At 45.9% G+C, this 4708-nt stretch overlaps 1 long non-coding RNA gene across 1 annotated transcript; it reads left to right on the forward strand.

Annotated features, from left to right (window-relative positions):
• Window positions 1-200: 200 nt before the first annotated feature.
• LOC133360189 (uncharacterized) lies at window positions 201-3356 on the forward strand. Its single transcript, XR_009757232.1, has 2 exons — window positions 201-1534; window positions 1667-3356. It is a non-coding gene; the product is annotated as an uncharacterized LOC133360189 (long non-coding RNA).
• Window positions 3357-4708: the final 1352 nt, after the last annotated feature.

Here is a 4708-nt window from a genome sequence, read left to right on the forward strand (position 1 = left end):
AGACGTTGTCCCATGAGAATGCAGCACGTCTGGACCCGAGTGTTTTAAGCGTTCTTCCTCGTTACAGGAAGCTTCAAACCAGAGGTCGCAACCGGGTACCCGATACCCGTACCCTACCCGGTACCCGGCCGGGTAGCCGTTTGCAACCCTGGTGTGGCCGGGTACGGGTAGACCGTGAGTACAACTGGTGAGTAACCTGTTTGTCACTCATTTCCCAACGTCTTGTCTCTTCTCACAATTCAAGTTCCTAGAATCAACCCATCCCAGAGGTCGCAATCGGGTACCCGATACCCGGCTGGGTACGGGTAGGGTACGGGTACGGCCGGGTACGGTACCCGTTTGCGACCCTGGTGCGGCCGGGTACGGGTAAGGAATCAAAACCCGTTTGCGACCTCTGCTTCAAACTCGTGTGTTCGGACAGCGCAGGGGACACGCAGCGTTGGTGTGCGACTCGCCACAGATGAATGTTTTTTTCTGTCGTCCTGTTAAACATCAGAAGAGGGACAGTGCCAGTAAAACGATGGTGCCAATAGCCATCGTGGTGCCCTCCCCAGCTTGACAGATCCATTCATTCTAGATTTGAAGCTTTCGTGACTGCAAGGATTCATATTCTTAGGTTTTTTCGGTAAAGTCACGTAGATAAAAAATTAAAATTAATAAAAGTAAAATAAAAATAAAATCACATCAAGTGATGCAGCAGTCGTGCTGTGACGGTTCCACCTGAAGACGGAAGCTTGTGTTGCCTCCGAAACGTCGTGATTTTTATTTTACTTTTATCAATTTTAATTTTTTACCTACGTGACTTTACCGAAAAAACCTAAGAATAAGACAGATCCATTCCTGCTGCGGTAGTCACCAGGTCAGATCCTACACCAAGGCATTGCCCATTCCTGCTGTCTTCTGAATGAAAAGTGGTGTGCGGAGACTTTTAAAGAACCTGCAAAGGCATCACTCCATGTAAAAGTTGGCTACTGCGTGTGGCGGCGGCGGCGGCGGCGGCGTTGCTACCTGGTTCGCTAACATGCGATCACCTTGCCTGTGGGTAAGTGACAAACGCCGTCAATAGCCGTTCCGATTCAACGCGTCACTCGCGTTTTCATTCAAGGAAAAGTCACGAGCGTTAAAATACGACGACTCAATGCGCAACCTGTTGACACACTCGCACGCGTGGAATTGTGAGGTGTAAAGAACTGATAATTGGTTTTTTACCCTTCTATCTGGCAACAAAACTGACACCTTTTTCACAAGGAGTCATGTTTTCATAGACCACAATACCTGCAGCCATAATGCAAACAAAAAACACAACTCTGATAATGTATGCACTGTCCTTGAAGTTGATTGGTTCACACCCGAGACAGCTTTCCTTACAGCCGAGTCTCACATGGGTTGGACCAGATGACGCCAAAAGGCTCTAAGGAAAGCTGTCTCGGGTGAGGACCAATCAACTTCAAGGACAGTGCATACATTATCAGAGTTGTGTTTTTGTTTGCATTACGACTGCAGGTATTGCAAACATGACTCCTTGTAAAAAAAGGTGTCAGTTTTGTTGCCAGATAGAAGGGTAAAAAACCAATTATCAATGCATACATTATCAGAGTTGTGTTTTTTGTTTGCATTATGACTGCAGGTATTGTGGTCTATGCAAACATGACTCCTTGTAAAAAAGGTGTCAGTTTTGTTGCCAGATAGAAGGGTAAAAAACCAATTATAATTTTTTACTGGCAAATGAGGTTCCAATGGTGTAAAGAACTGGTTGGTTCCACATGTTAGCCCACTTAAACGTGCTCCAGTAGTGTAAACGAATTGTTTGGTGATACGCTTGAGCAGTGTGGTGCACAAAAACACGAAACGTGTTCCGTGTCGATAACACCGTAGCCTTCAAAGTGAACTATACAATAACACCTACATCATCATTGATATAAATTATGGATTCAAAGCGATGATTTGTGCCTGTCATGTGACCTGTAATATTCTTTTTAATGCCACCGTGCTATTGAGGAATGTGCCCTCTATGAACTCATACCCCAATTCTGCAAAGCACTGCAGCATGAATGCCTTGCGGCTCCCACCATCGCATGTGCAATGCTTTCAGCCCTGTGACAATAGGTTTTCCCCATTTTTCTAGCAACAAAACAGCTGTGTTAAGATGTTAAAACACCCAAACTGAAACCTTTTACAAGGAATCATGTCTGCATTAACCACAAAGTTTGTGAAAAGGGGAAAACCTCTTCTCATATTTTGGTACTGGCAAAGGAGGCCCCATGATGTAGCTCTCAGCCCTGTCTAGACCACCAGCTCAACAGAACTACAATGTATTGTTTAGGCCACTATGCAGAAAAAAAATGTAATTATTACCCTAAACTGTACAAGGTCAATGAATCATGAAGGGTGTTGGATCATTTTACATAATGGTGCAGATAATAACATTTAAAATTTGCGGCGGGTTGACAGCCACTTAAATTCCACTCCAAAAAAAAAGCCACAACGAAAACAAACTCGCACTCAATAATACTGTGGCCTTGAGAAAAGTACAGAGGAGGTGACATTTCAGGTAATGGGCCTTAACATCCCACCAACCTCTGGCCTACGTGCTGCCCTGTTACGCATTGTTTTTTCAAGGCCACGGTGTTATTGACAAGTGTTTGATTGTTGTTTTGTGCTTTTCGCGCTATCGCCATCGCTGCGGCAGAGTTGCCACCAAGATCATTTGTTTTCACTCTGGAAAGACGTAACTTCTGAAGCAAACCCAAGTCTTAAATCTACGTCGTCGATAAGAACGGAGTCTATTTGGCGAATTGAGATGTCAACGTGGCACGCACGGTGATCCATCTGCGCCGTTTATATGTTTGTGATTTCTTGTTAATCCCACCCCCCAAAATAACTGCTCTCAGAGGATTCGTGTTTGCAGACTTATCGCGAAGCCATTCTCTGCGCACAATTCCTCGCACCGCTCTCAGTCACGGTGCCAATAATGTAGCAGATTCTGAGTGGTGTAACAATAACGCTTGTGTGTAAAGTGTTTTTTAGTTCGGGGTTTTTGGTTGTGGTTTTTTTTCTGTCTCTTACGACTGCGCTCGTGTTTCAACTCGCCCTGCAATAATGATGATTCCTGTAGCCTTGTTAGTTTCACGAGTTTCTGACGCACACTCAAAAACGTGGCCATCACCTCATGTTTTTATTCAACCAAAATGGCCTCGCCGAGTGAGAGGAGGTGGGGGTTCCTGGTTTGGCAATCTTGTGGCCACTTATTTGAACACGGCAAAGGGAAAAATCTAATCGGTACCCAGAGAACCCGTCACATTTGGGTGGATATGACACGGAAACTAAAACAATGAATCTTGATTTGACTACAGGAATCCATACTCTTTGGTTCTTTCGGTAAACTCACGTAGGTATAAATTAAAATCGAATAAATCACGACGTTTCGAGCGCAACACAAGCGTCCGTCATCTTATTTTATAGCTACGCGACTTTACCGAAAGAACCAGCGAGTATCAAACAATTAATTTATAAGCATCCTCTGTGTGCTTCCTCCAGGCAGCTTGAGACCAGTTGTTAAACCACCACCACTGCTGATGCGGGCTTATTTGTTTGTGCTGCTAAGTGTTTGTTTGGCACAGCGTCCGACGTTTCGCTCCATGCGCTGGGAGCTTCTTCATGACCATGTTCTTCAGGAACTGAAGAAGCTACCACCGCTCGCAGCAAAACGTCGGACATCGTGTGTTGGGCAACAAACGGCGGCACAACCCAGAAACACGCGCTTTAACTTCCCATGTGACCACAGGCCTCCATCACAAAGAGACCCCAAAACTGTTAAATATCAGCGGCGGCCTTTCTCTTGGTTGAATAAAGAACATCACGTGGTATACTACGCACACACACACGTACGCACACACACACACACGTACGCACACACACACGTACGCACACACACACACACGTACGCACACACACACGTACGCACACACGTACGCACGCACACACGTACACACACACACACACGCACACACGTACGCACACACACACGTACGCACACTACTATACAACAAGGTGTTAGTGCCATCAACTTGTATTGTTTTGCTTCTGCCTTGGTAAGGACGTGGATTGTTCACAGCTAATGGGGATTCCTGTCAGCGGAACGGCAGTGCGAGTGAGAAGACCGCTATCCCACCCATCGCCCCCGCACCTGTGCACGATGCAATTGCATTCTGGGTTTGTTCCGTGTGCAAGGGGGAACCCCCGCCTCCTAACCACCCCCCCCCCCCCACTGCTTTGCCCATGGATGGTGCTTTTATTCAAATTAGCGCACGACGAGATTTAACGAACAATAAAAACAAATATTCCAGCAGCGCAGTGGCGTCCGCGTGTTCTGTGTTTCTCGTCTCGCTGGGAACATTGACAGCTGATGTCTCTCTCCGTGGTGGAAGTGTCCACTCTGGGTATGCGTCGATACGTTTCCATCTCGCCGGCAAGTGGGAGACCGCCCCAAGTGGCCATGCCATGGGGGGAGGGGAGAGAAATGAAACCTAAAAACGAAACTATTTTTTTATTTTTCGTAAAGTCACGTAGAAGGGAAACAATAAAATAATAAAAATAAAACGATAAAATTCTCACGACGATTTTTTCCCCCAAACATTTTCTTGCTGTGGTTTTCACACCCGATGATTATTGCTCGTGTTGTAATCGAAACGTCGTGAGAATTTAATTG

The sequence above is a fragment of the Lethenteron reissneri genome, chromosome 67, assembly GCF_015708825.2.
Source record: "Lethenteron reissneri isolate LAM-NWPU_2019-01 chromosome 67, ASM1570882v1, whole genome shotgun sequence".
Lineage (NCBI taxonomy): Eukaryota > Metazoa > Chordata > Hyperoartia > Petromyzontiformes > Petromyzontidae > Lethenteron > Lethenteron reissneri.